Source organism: Macadamia integrifolia, chromosome 10 (genome assembly GCF_013358625.1).
Source record: "Macadamia integrifolia cultivar HAES 741 chromosome 10, SCU_Mint_v3, whole genome shotgun sequence".
NCBI lineage: Eukaryota > Viridiplantae > Streptophyta > Magnoliopsida > Proteales > Proteaceae > Macadamia > Macadamia integrifolia.
The window spans coordinates 4,217,516-4,237,977 of record NC_056566.1 but is presented as its reverse complement, the minus strand read 5'-3'; the positions used below and the strand labels follow the sequence as shown (position 1 = coordinate 4,237,977).

At 36.7% G+C, this 20,462-nt stretch overlaps 1 long non-coding RNA gene and 1 pseudogene across 1 annotated transcript; both read left to right on the top strand.

Moving 5' to 3' along the window:
* Positions 1-5,650: 5,650 nt before the first annotated feature.
* Positions 5,651-8,653, top strand: LOC122091502. The gene is made up of 3 exons (XR_006143946.1): positions 5,651-6,668; positions 6,794-6,858; positions 8,638-8,653. It is a non-coding gene; the product is annotated as an uncharacterized LOC122091502 (long non-coding RNA).
* Positions 8,654-8,849: 196 nt separating this feature from the next.
* On the top strand, positions 8,850-20,135 carry LOC122091501 (annotated as a pseudogene).
* Positions 20,136-20,462: the final 327 nt, after the last annotated feature.

The following is a 20,462-nucleotide window of genomic DNA, read 5'->3' as shown; positions in this document are numbered from 1 at the left end:
TTTCTATTGGCAGTACTACTTCCACTCCATAGTCTAATGAATAAGGAGTTGCCCTAGTCTAAGTACTACCTCTCGGGGGCATTGGTTTATTCCCAAGTTAATGACCGGAGTATCCTCATGGAAGGGTTGGGATTTTTTGGGCTTACTTTGTTTTATTAAGTTATGATATTTATTAAGATCATCATAAAAAAAGGAGGCAAATCATAATTAAAACTGAGATTTCATTGTTGTTTAAAGAAGTATCAATAGACTCGACATATATGAACTCTGAATGTTCATTGGAAGTAGATGTAGAACGCAAGTAAGAACAGATGACTCAAAAATAGGCTTGACAAAGACTTGGACTTGATGCTTGGACTAGTGGTGTTAGAATCGGTTGACTTTAGAGCATAAATGACTTTGAAGTTGTCTCTGATGCTAGTCCAATTTAGGAGTGGCGCAAAAGCTGGACGGATCAACAATTATGAGAGTGAAGTTTCTTCTTCTTCGATGACCGCAATTGCCAAATTCTTTACCTTCTCGGCAGTCCTTAGTCACAACACAAGCTGATCAATTTCATGTTCTTGAAATCCGATCTTTTGAAGGTATGCGTCTCTCCCAAGGCTACTCAGTCCATCTTGAAGGAATTCTAACTTCTCGATCCTACCATTTAAGGCTGCTCCCATGCCTTAATCACACCTCTATCCTCCATCTCGGGTCTTCATATTGCAGTTGGTCTTGGTGTAGTGTAAACAAACAATCATTCTTCTCTCAATCATATGTGCTCTTCCTATGAAAAGGCCAGAGCTAGAGTTCATGGAGTTCTTCTGAATGCATCTAATGTAGGTATGACCTAACATAATTCGTCATTTCTTTAGGATGATCTAGGCACCACATTAGTTTCACCTTATTGTCTAATTCCCTCTTCAGAAGAATCCAAATGTTCACTGTATTCTTGGATTGGATCAATAGGGAACTTCTCTCCTTCTGTAATCTTTCCTATTTCAGATATTCCAATGATGTTACTTTCCCTATCGCCATTCTTGAGCTGGAGTCGATCTAACTCATATGCCACCCAATTGAACTCATCCTGAATATGAATCCTGGTGCATCTTGGCGGAGGTCTCATCGAACCATGGCTTCGCATTTCTATAGAGCTATAAGTCTTCTTCTTCCCTCACAAAGTATTCATTGAGGTGGGGTAAGATGCCACTATTAACAGACTCATTCTTAGCACCTTACGGCTTTTTCCATCCTTGTGGCTTTACTTTTCATTTTGGTATTGGGGCACATATTCCAGTCCTCCACTTCCTTGTCTTTCAACAACGTTTGGAAGCTCCAATAGGCCTTGATTATATTTGCCTTGCCCCATTCTTGGGAAGTTAATGCAATCTCCCTCACGGGATTGCCTGAATATAAGGATCGGAGAGTACTTGACTTTGTAGATAAAATCAATTTCAGAAAAAATGACCTTTGGCCAGTAATTTGGGGTAACTCTTTGCTCCAATATTGATTTGGGGTGATTCAATTTGGGAATTAAAGACAAGAGGTGGGGCTACAACTTTTGTGAGATAGGAATTTGTGATTCTATGTGGAAGAAGCCTTAAAATAACCATAAAGATACTGGACTTACATAGATCCAAATTAAGAAATGAAAAAAATAAAATAAAAATGGAAATGGATAGATTGGGCTGAAATGTAACTCTTCTAGGATGATTGCAGTACCAATGAGGGTCTTGCGACTCTTCTAGGATGCAAGTGAAGTAGAAAAAATTCTAACTCTTCAAGGATGGAATGAAAATTCTTCAAGGTTTCAAAGAAACTTTTCTAGGCCTCAGAGGAATCTCTCAATTGGAGAACCACAGTTTGATTAAGCAAATTCAATTAAAAACTCTTCTAATTCTATTTTTACATGCTATATTTGGAAGCATTTTATAGGAAAATAAAATTTAAAATCTCAACTTCTACCCCTAAGATCCTAAGGTTGATATCACACAAGAGAAGAAAAGAAAGATGGTAGAGAAATCCCACTATCTTGGGTTGCTACAAAAGTTTGTATTGTCCAGGGTCTTGATGCAAGCTTCAAAGTTCTGATACTTGTTACAAGATAAATGACCTCCAAGTGGGTTTTCTTTGTAGCTTTCCAATGCTAGCTCAAATGCCAAACTTGAGCTGACAAATTGAGGAGTCAACGGAGTTGAGGTGGAAATCTACTAAGGATGTTAAGAGTTTTAACCCTAAGAACTCCATTGCATATTAATCAAGCACTTTCTTTGCATTATGGATCAAACCTAAATGAGGCCTTCGGTTGAACTTCTTCGTATGTTGGCTAGGCCTGCATCAGAAGTATTGTATGTTCTTTATCATTCGACAAAAAAGAAAACTCCAGATGGCCTCATAATTTCCCTTGACGCTTTCTTTGACTGCCTCTTTAGCAATAAAGGCATACACATTCTCTATTTCAAAACTATTGAATCACACTTTTTTTTCTTTAGCTTCTTCCTTCTTAATGTTGGCTAGTTTGTTGACTATTTTAGGATCTCTTGAAATAGTTATCACCTTTCCATCATATATCAATTTACCTTCTGATGCAGACTGGATGACAAGTCTTTAGCTTGATGTAGCGAAGGACTTCCCAAGAACATGTTGAAGGAAGCCAGAATGTCTATCACTAAAAGTCAATATCAAACTTCACTAAGCCAATCAAGATAATAACTATAAGGATCCCACTTCCTAAGCTCGAACCGTCTAGTTTGATGGTCTCTTTTTTTCCAAGTTCAAGCTTATGCTTGAAGTAGATCCTATTGGTAGCACATTCAAAGCATATCTATTTTCCACCAAAACCTGCAGTACTATTCTTTCATTGCATTCCATTGTTATGTGTAGAGCTCTATTGTGCATATTTCCTTCATCGGGTAATTCAGACTCGGAGAACATGAAGGATAGCATTGCATTTGTCAACTTGAAAATCTATGAGAGCTGCAGGGGATCTATCTCGATGGGCACCTATAGATTGGTGAGTGACTTGAGCACCACTTCTCGATGTGAGGGGTGAAGCCATCAACAATCCCCATATCACATCTAGCATCTTATAGGCTAAGGTATGTGGCATATGACTTATCATGCCAATTCTCCTACTGAGGGTAGCTTATTCTATGGGAAGACTTTGACTAATGTGTTTAGCCAGATTGGGGTCAACTGCAACAATGAGTAGTTGACGGTGCAACTTCTACTCCATTTGACTAGGTCACCCTAAAAAAGATGCACATAGTGGCATATCCAGGAAGTGATGGAGAGGTATCCGTACCTCCAGGGTCTGATGATGAGGTTGATCAAGAGGAGTATGATGATGAGGATGAGGAGTCTGAGGAGGAGTTGTATTCTGATGGGGATACACATCATGAGGGGTTAGACAGGAAGAGATTCATGAGGATGTGCATCGTCATGATGTCTTCTAGGATGACACTGTACCTTAGGGCGGCATTCCATAGCCTTCATAGCAGAGAGGATCTGACCCTTCAACATTTCCAGCTCTTCCTTCCTACTTCAACATAAGAGCATTCACATCCACTTCTTCTTCTGGCGAGCTGAGCATAAGGGATTTAATGTCCTATATGGAGACAAGCCTCAGAAGTCTATATTCCAGATTCGTTTATCTAGATACTTGCATGAACTTGAGGTTTGATGCTTTCGGCAACCACATGACCACCATGGAGAGCACTATGCAGGGGTGGTCAGCTTACCTAGGTATCACTCCAGAGTTTCAGCCACCAACACCACCACCAAAGCAATGATGATCATAGTGGACTTCACCCATTTGGATGTTCTAGTTCTAGTTGCAGTGTTCAATTTTAGGTTGGTTTATCTTTTTCTTTTACTAGCTTGTATTAATGGTAACTTGTTGGTTCTTAAGTTTGTTCTTATGTCTCTTTTGGTTAAATTTAACTTCTCTTTATGTAAAAAGCTTATTATCTTAATGCAGTTATATTTGGTTACCAGCCTATGCACCTATGCTAGTCCCCTAAATTGTGTACTACATTGTATGTCTTTATCTTTTAGTTTTTAATTATAATCCTAATCATCACCAGTAATTCTACGATCTCATGCATTTGGTAGTAAGTTAGAGCATCGCGCTCTGATACCACTTTGTCACACACAACCTCCTATAGGCTAAGGCATATGGCACTGTATTCCCAAATCTAGTTTTCCTACCTCCACCAGGGTCATAGAAGCAGTAATTTACCTCGCAAATGCTAACAAGATCACTACTACTAATCAAAGTACGCTTGTAAGTACATTGCCTTCTGCCTTTACATTGGTGAGCGGATCAACTACCTTACTTCATGATATATCACAATAACTTTTGGAAAGGAAAGTAGTCTACAAAGTGAGCCCAACCCATGCCCTGACCCGTCCTGACACTGCTCAAGTTAATCAGCTCCTCATAAGTCAGAAAAAAAATACATGGAGTTGGTCTTTGAAGCATGGTAGGTCTTGTAACCAACATTGGAGAACCCAATAATCTGCGCAAACTACTCCATAGTGAATGAAATATCTATGCCTTTACTCGGTGATACAAAAATCCCCATTCTCAATGTGCTCACTATATAGATTGCAATAAAACATACGCACAAGCTAAGTGTATGTTGCGTGGTAGTAACATAGATTCCCGTCCCAATGCTGCGACCCTTCGCTGGACCCCAAAGGGGCGAAGTCTACAACGATGATGGGTCTCTAGAGGTCTACCTTTCTGACCAAGAACTTGCCCCAATTGTTCTGATCAGTCAAAGAACGGAACCGAACCACATTGTACTCTTCCTGGGCAAGTTGTTCTTCTTGTGGGGCTACTGCCACTGCTGCTATGGTCATCCTATGGGTGTTCCAAGTGTAGACATAGTGTGGAACTACGCATGAAAGAAAGGAACATAACATACATGAGCTAATTACAGAAATTGAAGCATAGAAAACCAAGGTAACTATTTTTCCCAAAATTTAGGTTTTCACCGGTAAAATTGATCAAAAGATGTAGAATCCTTACCTGGAGGCAATGATTAAAGTATCGGTATCGGTCGCCGTATCGATCGGCCAAAATTAAGATACGTATCGGAGGGTATCGTATCGTATCGGAGATACACTAAGATACGCTAAAGATACATACATAAATGGATATGAAACATTTTTTTAAACACTTTTGCATAAAGAATTTGTTAAAAAAAGCTATTGATAACATGTATTATGCATAAACACTAAATTGAGGGTATCGTACTAAGAATTCAAGGTCTGTAGTTGTCCTATAAATGTAAAATCCTTGTTCTCAACCTTGATTTTCACTTTAGTTAGAGAGAAATATGGCTGACAACAACTTTGGAATAAAAACCCTTCAAAAAATCGTTTTTTTCTGAAAAATTACCCATATTGGCCATTATATGACCGTAGCGCCGATACGTATCGATACTCACCGATACGTACCTATATATATATATATATCGATACTCACCGATACGTGCTGATATATACCGATACTCACCGATACGTACCAATACATATAGAAACGTACATTTTACCTCAATTTTATATTTTTCATAGAGTCATATGGAGGCATGTCGTATCGTATCGATGTGTATTAGTGGTGTATTGATGCATATCGGTATGTATTGTAGGATATGTATCGATACGAAATGATTTAAAAAATTCAATGTATCGTATCGATGTGTATCGTATCGGCCGACTAAATTTAAGATACGTATCGGAGGGTATCGTATCGGTATCGGAGATACTTAAAACCATGGTTGAGGCTTATCTGCGGCAAAGATATGAAGGACAAATTGATGGATATAGAAGTCATGGAGGAAGAGGATTTTGATCTGTTATCCTTTTCCTTCCTCAACCTCATGAGAAAAATATCTCCATTAGAGTTCCGCTTAATATTTTGCTTCATTGAAGTAGTGATTTACTAATTATCCAATGTACATCCTTATTCCAAGTAAGGTATCCTTTTTATTTTTATTTTATACTTGATGCTTAGTTATTCGGGATAAGATACTCGCTATAGAATATTGATCGCTAGAGGAATAAGTTCTGGTAATCCCTTATAGGTGCTGTCTTTGTAAGAATGATGTGAAATATATTAGGTATATATTGTTAGCATGAATTTTCATTTGGGAATTACAAGCTAGATGGATGGCGTGTTTTGCTAATTGGTAAGATTGCCTGATAAATATACATTCCCCTTTTGTAGATCCCCCCTGGGATGGCTTTTCCTTGTTGGCTTAAGCTTTCGCCCCCCCTCTTTCCCCTTGTATATTCTTCTCCTCTTGGTAATGAATTATTTATTCATCCAAAAAAAAAAAGTTGGAGACTTGATTTCCTACAGCTGGTTTTGTACATGTTTATAATCTCAGTTATATTGCAGATAAATTATTTATATGGCGAGTTGCATCATAATTGATCCACCATCCTTCAAACTGCTCATCACTAAGATTGACTCAACATTACCAATGAATTCTTTACTTTGGTGGGTTTCAGGTGGTGCAAGGTTTCTATTGGTGTTCTTCTGAGGATTGGGACTGACGGATAGCCCTGAAATGACTAAACTTGCCACGCCCATTGCATGTTCTAGGGTTTCTATTGGTGTTCTTATTACTGGTGTTTTCTTTGAGGTTCACTAATCTTTTGGAGTTGTGGTGGAGGTGCAAATCTATCTTTTCGTATTATTCTTACAAATCTTGTTGATTGATAAAAAATTTATATTAGTCATATGAGGAGGAACTCCGTGTTAAGATAATTCTTTCCTTTTCATATTCAATCTGTGTAGGTTTTGAATATATGTCACCGGTTGACCAGTTTATTTTGCATAGTCTATGGGGGGATTCTCTTCTGGTAGTTTTTCCATATTTATTTTTCCTATGATTACATTAGGTTATGCACTTTTTTAACATCTAGTGATAAATTTTACTCAGTGATATTTGTCTTGGTCAAAATTTTTATGATATTGTGGATTATTGGGGTTGTTTGCTCTTAAAAAAATTGAAATATGTGCTATGCTATTTGTCAAAGTGGTAGATAGAAATATTCATACAGTTAGTTTTGTAATTCTGTATTATGATTATTATTTGAATTGTTTGATCATTATTGAACTATTCAAGGATGCCACATTTGTTTTAGTGTCCGAGGGATTACATAGAAAATCTGGTTTATACACCCAATATTAGATTACGAAGTGTGAATCAAAGTGAAAAATGTGAAAAACAAGGTAATGGGATTTTATTAGTTGGTTGTTTGATATGTCTTCAGATTGCCCTTTTTTTTCATCATATTTTATCCTTTTATATTGCAGGAAGAGCTCCTTAGCCAGTGTTATGTTAATATGCAAGAGGTGAAGCCTGGTATTTATGTCACTTACAACGAAGCAAAGGAGATGGCTGGGGGAAAGGAGAGGAGGAGGGAAAGAGCTGAGCGAAGTGTGAGAGAGAGAGGAAATCAATGACATTTGAAAGTACGTTTCCATCACTGGTGACTTCTTGAAGACAGCAACGTTGATGGAATATATGTCAACAGTAATAGGAATTTGAGTAAGAGAGGTCAGTCTAAAAACTGTGCAAGAACCATGGAAGGGGTGGAATTTCTGTCCCTCTCTTTCCCTTCTCAAGGAGTTGCTTTGCCAGATGTACGTCCATCTTGTTTCATAATGTTGCCATCAGATCGGGTTAAATATATTGCTTCACGTCCCAAAGATTAGAGTGTCATAAATCAAGATACTTCCTACTTGGAACATCATTTGAGTAGGAAGAGACCCTTTCAACAGGGTATGCAAGCTTAAAATTCCACAAAACATAAACAACTATAGCGAGCAGATGCTTGTTGGACAATCGCCTCAATTTCGGGCTTAAGTATAAAACAGTAATAGAGGGTGATATTAACAATATGGCTGTACAGGAGTGAGGGTATGGTCTTACTGACTGATACAACTCATATATAGAATGCAATACTATAAGTAAGTACGGAGTGCCAGTTATATCTTAAACCACATGACAGCTGAAGGCATCTAGGCATGTTCAGCTGGAAGAGAAGTGGTAAACTAGACAAGGGGAACTGAATGACAGGAAGTGCACCTTTTCGTCAAATATCTATAGTCTGGGTGTTCTTCTATTTGAGGTGCAAATATAATCTGATTTGTCCCTCTTTATGCATCTAAGTTCTATGTTAAATTAACTGCTTATCGTCTTATCTTTTATTTTTAATTAGTTACTTTTTTCTAATATAATAATATAGCTAAGATATGGTCTGAAATCTAGGACTTGGACAGATTTTTTTATGTTTGGTTTTAAAGAAATGGGCACTTGTCACTTGTGAAACATGGTGACATAAAAGATGTGATGCCATTATACATTGTCACTGTTACACCCTTGTGAAGAATAATATGTTACTTTACAAGTATTCATTGAGGCAGTCCTTGGATCTTTGAACCTGAAAACAGAAAAAATGAATGTCCTTGATATTTGCTTCAATTTGTATCTGGGCCTTGAGTCCGCAACTGACACGCTTTTAGTAAATGAAAGGTTCTTTAGTATGCTCTGTGGTCGGTTGATGATTTCTTGTTACTTGTGAAAAATAATGAAGGGTGTTATCCATAATCTCTTTTCATTATGTACAATTTAGGATGACTTATAACCATATTTTTATTTTATTGGATTACATAGTTTTTTGAGAGTGAGGGCCTGCCTTTATACAATAGTAAGGTTGCTCCATTGCAACCTAGTCCTGGAGGATTCAACTCGGGAAACAACATCTCCACGAAGCGGGGGTAGGGCTGCTTACAAATGACCCTCCCAATACTCTGCAGTGGCATGAGTCTTCTGTACTGGGTATGCCCTTATATATGATTTTTTCAAAATATGATATGAAATATATGCAAGTGTCATTTATCAACATGGGTATGGAGTGTTGCACATGGCAACCTCCAGAATCCAGAAATTGGGACGTGTTATATGTTTGAAGAAGTTTCAGCTGGAAGGGTAAAGGAATCCTTGCTTTTCAAGGAAATAATAGTAACAGTATTATAATGATGCTAGTAAAGCAAGTAAAAGGGAAGTAATTGAAAGAACTCGAGGATACCTGGAACCACATTGAAATGCATGGCATAACAAAAAAGCATATCTTCTCCATTCATGATAACAGTTTTCTTCAATTGAGTGTCCAACTGTATCGCCTATGTGTGGGACCTGTGAATAATCTACAGCTGTTGTATGAACCATAGGTTCCAATAACCGAACTGGCAATAGGTAATTCATGTACAATATAGCCAGAAAAACTTCCTTCCATTGCTTATACTTGTCATTTAGCCTATAAAGTCATTATTGAATCAATTAATTGATTATTAGTTTATTTTTTTATTTTTTTGTTTCTCTTAAGATTTGGGCTGAAAGCATGATCTTTGTGACTAGTTTGGGCAGTTTTAATCAGTTACTTAGTTGCTTTGAATCATGGGAAGTTCATGCTGTCGCAATGTCGGACATACACCATCAAATTCTCCCTCCAAGTGTTCTGTCAGTAAGCCCCAAGGAGGCTGGTTTCTGTCTTTGCTTTCTTCATCTTGAACATTCTTCAAGGCCAACAACAAGGTATTCACAGTCCACTTCAGCCAATTACTCCATTTATGTTGTAAATTTTGAAATCTATGTATCATCGATTCATTTGTAGTGGCACCCAAAAGCCTTGCATGTCAGATATGCGTGCAGTTATAGAATATTGTTGCAACTCACCAGGAAATAAATATTAAAACAGCAAGGATATTACTGAAAATAAAGTGATTACTGAGAACTACTGACTATGTAGACTTATCAGCAAGTACAATCAAGCAATAATAAAGATTCCATATTCAGGTTTGCCCTCCGTTGTTAAATAAAATAGGGGATGTAACTTTTATCGCAGATAAGACATCAACAACTACCTAGCTACCATTTCTGACAGTCTTATGTTTTAGCAGATAATATTCTCTTTTCCTAGGTAGACCTGCATCCAGGGAATGAAAACATGCATCAAAGTATTGTATATGACGAATGCCCTTTCCCTTTATATTTGCCATTTTATTAGACACCAAAAAGGAAATATAATTTGATAGTCACCCTTACTGTTTTGGGATTAAGCAGATTATCTGTGCGCTTTCTGAATACTGTTCTCCAGCCATCCAAAGATAGGTCCACATTTACCCTGCCATTAGCCGTCACCATTTAATTTCTGCTACTGAGCCCCAAGGGTGCACATGCCCCTTCTCTTCGTTATGCTTTATTGGAAAACAAAAATGCCCTTTTTTACTTAAATTGATTTTATAGGATGTAACTCATTATTTTCCACGACTAAATCCAATTGTGATGAAAAGTATTGTTCTAACAGTTCCAGTGACACTCACACACCTTTCCTTTAGAACCCTGTGGGAATTAAAGGCATCCACCCATCAGATGGTTGTGGTGAGAGTTGCTCAGTGCTTACCACTATGAGATCTAAATGCTTGAGATTAGATATTGTCATCTATTTGTGTAGAGAGTTCTATCAACATTTTACCCTAGGAATTTAACAGATGAGATTAGATCCACTCACATTTTTTATCACTCTGATCTCTCTAATCTAACCAGACCCACCATTTATTACTATCTTATTCCATATTATTGTGGTCAATGTCAGCACTGGCAGTTTTTCTTAATTATACTTGCTCTTCAACTGCAAACTTTTGTATGTAGTTTGTTTCCTGGAATTTATTTTTTGTAAACTTGTCAAGTTTATCAGAATAGCTGCCCTGTATTTAGAGACTGGACATTGACTTCAATCTCTTTATTTTTATTCTTACCCCCGGGAAATTGTTGAAAATATGTTATACCTCACAGGAAAATCTCTAGAATTTTCACATGGACGTGATTTGTCATCATCTGATGAGGAAGATCATGTTGAATCAGAGCTGTCAATACATTTTCTTATATCTCTAAAGGAAAAGAAAAAACAGAAGCAGGCATCTAAGTTTGGTGAGGACATTTGATACTTAGAAGTTGATATATAGGAGGTTGCGAAAAGGAACTTATCAGAATTCTGGTTCCTTAAGGAACCTTTACGCTCAAATGCACTTGAATGAAGAGAGGCTGATGAAGAATATAAGCCAGCTTGAAAATGCTTATTTCTCTATGAGGTCTCAAGTTCATATACAAGATACTGATGCAATAACACTGTCAGATAAAGAGTTATTGAAGAACCGAGATAGATGTTTCCCAATTCAAAATGAAAATTAAGATTGGGTCCTTGACTAAACTAAAGCTTGCATTGCAGAATTTTTTAGTGGCTTATGCAAGTAATATTGCTAGAGTAAGTTTGAAGTTCGTGGGCTATTAAGAAATGTGTAACTTCTAAACATAGTAAATGTGATTTTCTCATTGAGTTTCAATCGGGATGAAGAACACTTTGCTGCTGCTGTGGTATCGAAGAAAATTAAGGTATTTGATTTCTGCGCACACCTCATTGATTCTGTCGATATCCATTACCCAGTGATTGAGATGGCAAGCAAATTTAAGCTCAGCTGGGTTTGCTGGGACAGCTATACTAAGAATTATTTGGCCTCAACTGATTATGAAGGTGTGGTTCAGGTGTGCATTTCTTTTGCATTAAGTGGTCTTTCCTGAGGCAAAAGTACTTCATTCAGGATGGGTAGTCCTATCATATAAGAGATGCTGAGTGGTATTACATATTTCTTCCAGTTCCAACTTGGAGGCATTTTTCCTTGTTTAAAATGAATTGGATTGAATAGTGGGCTCCTGCTGGTAACAATTGGTCAATTTACATCTCATAAATGTATGTATAGGTTGGCTGTCATTTAAAGTCTGGAATTCTGTATTCTATACATCTTGAACCTAGTTCATATCTTAAATTAGAAGTACTCTTTTACACATAAAAGATAAATAATGAATCAAAGAACAAGGATACAATTCATAGGTTTTTCTTATTTGACCAATTAATAAGATTATGGCAGAGAAGAAACGGATCGGAAGGAGGTGGTACAGGACATTGTTCTAGAACCCAAGGGCATTAACTTTAGAAGGCATAAATTATTAGACAAAAAGCACTGCTGAACACTGAACCAGAGATGGATTCTAAGGAAGTTATATGGTCCACCTAGAAGCAACAATGAACGGCAAAGTTGAGAGTGTTGAGATGCAAGAAAGAAACAAAAGCTCCGCATCATCGAGGAGGAACTCTAGTCCAAGCCAGGATTTAGTACACTTTTTGGAGGTAAAATGCAAGAAATAAACAAAAGCTTATCCGCATCACCGAGGAGGAACTCTAGTCTAAGCCAGGGTTTGGTACATTTTCTGGAGGTAAAAAGAGGCTCAAATGGTTGCCCATTCTTGCGTCTATGAGTGATTTCGTATGATACTTGGTTCCTCATTCCCGCCTTATTCTCTTATGATTCATTATATTTTGAGTTCGTTATGTTGTTAACTTTTGCAGTCATCTTGGGAGGATCAAGACACAAACCAGACATATGGTTGTATTGATCTGTACTTTGTTACACAGGTGAAACATCTTATTCATATTCAGTTTACTGTTAAAATTGATGACGTGGTTCTTTCTCATTACCCAGGTGCATCAGCGTATACTCAGTTTTTTATAATTTTTGTTGCATCAATAGTGGTCTACTTTCAAATCTTAGTAGAAGTTTCCTACTATTTCTATGCCGCCACCAAGGTATATTTCAATACAGGGGTTATAAAAGGAAAAGTAAAAAAGAGATGTAAAGGGAGGAAAATGAAAAGCAAGAAGTCAGTCTTGTTAAATGTACTGTTGGCCTGTATCAATATTTTTTCTTTCCCTTTTGTTAGATAAATTTATTTTACAATAATCCGTGCTTACTTGTCAATATTACAGGAAAAGTTGGAAACAGACATTGAGGCTTATCTGAGGCAACGATATGAAGGACAAATTGTTGATATAGAAATTATGCAGAAAGAGGATCTTCATATTGTATGTTGTTCCTTCTTCAACCTCATGAAAAAAATTTCTCCTTTGGAGTTCCACTTAATATTTTCTTTCATTGAAGTAGTGATTTACTAACCTTCCAATCTTCATCCCTATTTCTAGTAAGGTATCTTTTCTATTTTTATTTTATATTTGATGGATACTAATTGGGATAACATAATCGCTATAATATATTGATCACTAGAGGAATAAGTATTGGCAATCCCTTACAGATGCTGTCTTTGTAAGAAGGATATGAAATTTTTCATTTTGTTAGTATGAATAGATGTTTGGGAATTACTTGCTAGATGGATGGAGTGTTTTGATAATCAGTGAGCACACGGGGAAAACACACATTCCCTTATAATAAGTTATAAATTTGATTTCTTGCAGTTGCTTTTGTTCATATTTGCAACTTTAGTCAGGTGCCAATGAATTATTTATGTCGCTAGTTGTGTCATCACTAAGGTTGTCTCAACTTTGCCTTTGAATTCTTTACGTTGGTGGTTTATAGGTGGTGCAATTATCTGTTCTTTTGAGGATTGGAATAGACGGATAGCCCTGAATTACCGAAGTTCCGACACCCATAGTATGTTCCAGGGTTCCTATTGATGTTCTTCTTACTGGTGTTTTCTTTGAGGTTCTCTGATCTTCTAGAGTTGTGTGGAGGTGCAAATCTTTCTATTTCTATTGCTCTTATAAATCTTATCGGTGGATAAAAAATTTATGTTAGTCATATTCAATCTGTGTAGGTTCTGAATATATGTCATAGGTTGACCAGTTTATTTTGCATAGTCAAGTTCGGGGGTTCTCTTCTGGTTGGCAGAGGATGTTGTTACCTCTATTAAGTTGTTGATAAGTTAGTGCACACCTTATCAAGGGATGGAAGGGGTGACTGTCCCAAAATCTGTATCCGGATTTGCTCATAATCCGAGTTCAACCCCTAGTAAGATCAGAACTCGCTCCTTTTCAAGGGATCAGTAGACCTTGGCTTCATCTTCAGAATTAGACAACTGAAGGTCCCAATAATTATCATACTTGATGCAGATTAATTACCAAAATAGGCTTGTTTTATTAGGAATAAGCCTAGGGTTGGGTTCCATACATGTTAGGCTTTTGATCCCATGTGTTTTGAGTGTAATAGACCACTTTTATGGGTCTAAAAAGGGGGCTCTAAGATTGAGTACGGGATTACTAGTTAGTTTCCATTTTCATTAGTTTCCTTTCTAGTTGGGCTTGATTTGAGTTATATTTGTTTCCTTATGAGTCAAGTTATTAATTAAGTCAAGTCCTTAGTAGTTAGTTTCCTTTTTCAACTAGTTTCTAATTTCAGTTAGTTTCTAATTTCAGTTTTTAGTAGCTATTGTATTAGGAGAATATTTGGTTTCCTTTTTGAGGAACCTTCTATTTTGTAATTCCCTCCCCCATTAACATTATAAATAAAGAAAAGGAGGCTCCTAAAGGCCTAGATGATTTTGATAAAAAAATTAATGGTTGTTGCTATTGTCTTCTACATGGAGATTTGTTTTGTGTTTGATCAAGGCTGATGGAATTGGTGTTTGATCCAATTGACTCTCCGCGGTGTGAAACACAAGAGGTCCTCTTCTAGTTATCTCCCTCTTTTCTTCCATACTCAAGGTGTTCCAGATCTGATCTACTGTCATAGGTATTTAATTAAATCACTTTTCTCTCAATTCTGTCTAGAAAATCCTCATATTTCCTATTTGATCCCTTGTTGCCAGAAACACTTTCAGCCATCAGTTTGGGCTGAAATTTGGATCAAAGATAGGTCCTATCTGGGGAAGAACTCGACCCAAAGGGGAGCTCTTTCTGACCAGTGGTTTGAGAGATTTAAAAATTCTCCCTTTTCTTGTCTTTTAGTGACCTGTGACAAAGCAGAACTGAAATTGACAGATCTGGTTCAGTTCCTACTGTTCTCGTGGACTTTGGTTCATGGTATTAAGTTGATTTGGACCTATTTGAAGTCTTGTAAGCCCCTGTTATCGGTCCCAATCTGATCAAAGAAACCCTAGTATTTGGTTCAATAGCTTCAACTGTTTCAGGTCTGATTTCTCTTGTAATCTGATCTGTTGTGCTATTATCCTAATTTGACTTGTGTTTGTTCTTCGAGAGTATCCTGCTGTTTTGGGACTAGGTTGGTTTGCCGATTCTAGTTCTACATTAATACTCCTCCCAAAGTCTTACAATAGTATTGTAATATTCAGAGATAGTCATATTTCCCTGCTTCAAGGAGAGAGTCTGCTGGAGGAGTTGGTAAACATTAACAGAGTCACCCACCATGTCATAGGTCTTAGAGACATCCTTAGCAGTTTCCTTCTAGATCTTTCTGCCAATCTCAGGTTTCATAGAAAAGAGGAGCCAAGTCATAACAGTGGAATTTGCAGTTTTTCATTTATGATATATAAATGTTCTGGGTTAGAGACAGTGGGAACCTTGATAGCCCCATTAATATATCCAATTTTCTCTCGACTCCTCAAGGATAGCTTCATAGAGTATGACCAATCTAAATAGTTGATGCTATCCAACTTGACAAGGGAAATCTGAGTGTTGGGGTTGTCAAAGGCAATCTGGCTAGGAGTGGTACTACTCAGCCCACCTGATGTAGCTTCCAAAGGTTTAGTGAGATCAGACATAATGAGTGGATACTCCTAAACAATACCCCAATATTGTCTTCTCAAAACTAGGAAAAAAAATCTAGCAAGCTAAAATCACATGAATATTGGGATAAAACCAATCAAATCTACTATTAAACTGTAGAACTTTATTCCAATCTCGCACATGCATCATAAGATAGGATACTCCTAAACAATCAAAGTTGGAGATCCAAAGCAAAGAGAAACACATGAAACTTGGGATGAAACCAAGTTGGAGATCCAATACCCCAATATTCTTCTCAAAACCAAGAGAAAAAAAACCAGTAAGCTTAACACATGAAACTTGGGATGAAACCAATCAAATCCACTATTAAACTATAGAAATTTATTCCAATCTCACACATATGCAAGATAAGATAGGATACATGCATCAAAAACAACCCAAGAGCACAATACTAGTCATTTCAGGCCATATATGTAGAAAAAAGGTTGCTGTCGATACCTGGCAGCAAGCAAAAATTTGAGTGTGTTCCATCAACACCATAAATCTCAAACCATAAGTTAGGATGGCCAAACAAGGGGCCTTGGATGACACGTACAGGCCTAACCCCATCCCCGACACTTTCTTGATGAGAGAGAGAGAGAGAGAAAGAGAAGCTTGAAGTTGGATCTGATGGTAATGGTGTTTAGGCCAATAATGCTTGGTTTGGCCCTAATAATGCTTTCTAATGCTTCAATCTACCTCCAATATTCTTCAAAATGCTTCTAAAGCTCTATTAAGTCACCTTGTTGAATTTTATTACATAGTATAGCCTCTATTGGAACCCTAGAAAACAAAGGGGGTGCAAAAGAGACTCAAAGAATGAGAGGAAGAAGACTTAGTCGACGCTCAAACTCATTATAGCAGCTCTGATACCAAGTTGGAAGTTGAGTAGGGGAAAGAGAAGAGAGAGGAGAAGGAGAGACGATGAGAGGAGAAAGAGAGAGATGAGGGAAGAATCGTGTGTTAGCTCTTTTGCTCACCTCACATAAGTTAGTTTCCAATAATAATTTAGGGAATTACATATTCCTCCTAGGGAGGTGAAAGATAAATAAAAGGAAATACAAAATACAACAACTTAACATAAACACAGTTCCTAAAGTATCCCTATTACATACATTCCAACAATAACACCGTCAGATAAAGAGTTATTGAAGAACCAAGATGGATGTTCCCTAATTCAAAATGAAAACAGAGAGTTGGGCCTTAACCAAACTAATGATCACGTTAGAAAAATTTTTGAGTGGCTTATGCAAGTATGCTTGCTATAGTAAGTCTGAAGTTCCCGGGGTATTATGAAATGGGGATCTTCTTAACCCAGCAAATATGATTTTTTTATTTAGTTTTGATCAGATGAGGACTACTTTTTTGCTGCTGGGGTGTCGAAGTAAATTAAGATATTCGATTTCCATGCACACCTCAATGATTTTGTCGATATCCATTACCCAGTTAATGAGATGGCAAGCAAATTGAATCTCAGTTGGGTTCTTTGGAAGAGCTATTCTAAGAATTATTTAGCCTCCACTGATTATGAAGGTGTGGTTCAAGTGTGTATTCTTTTGCATTAAATGGTTTTCCTGAGGCAAAAGTACTTCAGTTAAGATGGGAAGGCCTATCAGGTCCCCATCCCACCCTTCTCATATAATAGATGCTGAGTGGTATTACATATTTCTACCAGTTTGAACTTGGAGGCATTTTTCCTTGTTCAAACTGAATTGGATTGAATAGTGGGCTCATGCTGGTAACAATTTTTCAATTTGCATCTCTATCCATGTATGTATAGGTTGGTTGTTATTCAAAGTCTGAAATTCTGTAGTCTATACATCCTGAACCTAGTGTATAATTTAAATTAAAACTATTTTTTACATATAAAAGATAAATAATGAATCTTAGAATAAGGATACAGTTCTTCAGTTAGTTTTTCTTATTTTACTGATTCAACCCGATTATGGCAGAGAAGAAATGGATCGGAATGAGGATGTACAGGACATAGTTCAGGAACCCAAGGGCATTTTTGTCAGAATACATAAATAAACTAAACAAAAAGTAGGGGAAATGATTCAGCCACCTTCACCCGTTGACACTGAACCAGAAATGCTGTCCGAGGAAGTTCTATAAAGCAACAATGAATGGCGATGGTAGATGTATAGAGCACTGAGATCCAAGAAATAAACAAAAGCTTATCCGCAAGACTGAGGAGGAACTCGAGTCCAAGCCAGGATTTTTTTATATTTCCCGGAAATGGTTGCTCACTCTTGCATCTATGAGTGGTTTCGTTTGATACTTGCTTTCTCATTCCTGCCCTATCCTATTCTGATTCATTATATTTGGAGTTCCTTATGTTGTTATCCTTTGCAGTCATCTTCAGAGGATCAAGATTCAAGACACAAACAAGACATAGAGTTGTATCGATCTGTACTTTGTTACGCAGGTCAAACATCTTATTCATATTCAGTTTACTGATTTTATTGATGACATGGTTCTTTCTCATTAGTCATTACCCAGTTGCGTAAGCTTTTACTCAGGTGTGTTATAATTTTTGTTGCATCAGGATGGTCTACTTTCAAGTTTCAAGTCTCAAGTCTAAGTACAAGTCTCCTCCTTATTTTTGTGCCTCTATGAAGGTATATTTCAATACAAGGGTTACAAATAGAAAACCATAAAAGTGATGTAAAGGGTGGAAAATGACAAGCAGGAAGTTAGCCTCATGTTCAAATAGTGATGTTAACTAGTATTAATTTTTTTCCCCCTTTGTTAGTTAATTTATTTTATAATAATTTGTGCCTACTTGTTAATATTATAGGAAAAGTTGGAAATAGATATTGAGGCATGTCTGAGGCGACAATATAAAGGTTTGATTGCAAATACAAAAATTATGGAGAAAGAGGATATTGCTCTTGTATGTTTTTCCTTCCTCAACCTCATGAGTAAAATTTCTCATTTGGAGTTCCACTTATATTTTGCTTTATTGAAGTAGTGATTTACTAATCATCCAATCTTCATTCTTATTTTTCAATAAAGTATCTTTTTCTATTTTTATTTTATATTTGATGCACAGTAATTCAGGGTAAGATAATCACTATAATATATTGATCACTAGAGGAATAAGTTTTGGCAATCCCTTATAGGTGTTGTCTTTAGAAGAATGATATGAACTCTGTTATTTATATTTTGTTAGCATGAATTGATGTTTGGGAATTACAGTCTAGATGGATGGAGTGTTTTGCTAGTCAATGAGCTTTCCTGGAAAATGTACATTTCCTTGATAAGTTGGAGATTTAATTTCCTACAGTTGCTTTTGTACATGTTTGCAACCTTAGTTAGATGCCAATGAATTCTTTATGTGGCCAGTTGCTTCATAGTCGATCCACCATCCTTCAAATTGCCCATGACTGAGGTTGAATCAACTTTGCCAATGAATTATTTACTTTGGTGGTTTACAAGCGGTGGAAGGTTTCTATTGGTATTCTCTAAGGATTGGGGCAGACGAATAACCTTGAAATGACCGATGTTCCCAGTCCCATAGCATGTTTAGGGTTTCTATTTGTGTTCTTCTTACTGGTGTTTTCTTTGAAGTTATATGATCTTCTGGAGCTGTGTGGAGGTGCAATTATTTGTTTTCCTATCATTCTTATAAATAGTCCAGGTGGGGGGGTTCGGGGTTTCTCTTCTGGTTGGCCGAGGACGTTGTTGCTTGGAAACGTAAATGACCCATTTTCTTTTTTCTTTTTAGGTAGCTACCTCTATTAAGTTGTTTCCATATTTATGTTTCTAAGATAACATTAGGTTATGCCATTTTTTAGTATATAGTGGTACAAAAATTTATGATCTTGTGGATCATTGGTGTTGTTGGCACTGAAAATAAATGATAGATGTGCCATACTATTTATCAAAGCGGTAGATCGAAATATTCATACAGTTACTTTTGTAAATCTGTATAGTGATTATTACTTGAATTGTTTGATCCTTAATGAATTATTCAAGAATACCACATTTGCTTTAGTGTGTGGGGCAGGAAATAGAAAATCTGGAGTGCACCAAACTGGATTACAAAGGGTACTTAAAAGTGTAAATGGGAAAAACAAGGTAATGGGATTTCCTTAATTGGTATTTTGATACATGTTGCCATTGCACATATTTTTTTATTTATCATATTTTATGCTTTTATATTTCTACAGGTTTGCAAGAAGAGCTCTTCGGACAATTGTTTGTTCATATGCAGGAAGTGAAACTTGGTATTTATGTCATATACAATGGTGGTTTCTTTGACTGGCCATTCTTGTTAGCTAGAGCAGCTTCTCATGGAATTATAAGAGACAACTTCTCATGGAATTATAAGAGATCCATATAATTGAAAGTAATAAATAATTAATTTCCAAATACTTAAAAATGTAGAATTGAAGGATTCAAAATTTAGAGGAGACATGCTACCGAATATATCTCACATCAAGATGTGGTTTCTTGGACCAGGCTTATCTAACTTGTTTTATTTTTTGTTCAAGATTCTTTTTTCTCTTCAATTTTTGACATTCGAACACAAATTAGTTTTTCTTGTTTGACCGATTCAACCTAATTATGGAAGAAAAAAAATGGATAGCAATGAGGCTGTCATAGGTCTCGATTGAACTAGAGATGTTTTCCAAAGAAGTTATATGATCAACATGAAGCAATAGTGAGAACGACGTAGGTAGATGTAGAGAGTTCATAGATTATAGAAAGGTGAGAAGAGGCTTGGATGGCTGCTTACTCTTACATCTGTGAGTGGTTTCATATGATACTCTTACATTTGTGAGTGGTTTCATTTTACCCTTCACCTTCACCTCCACCTTTTC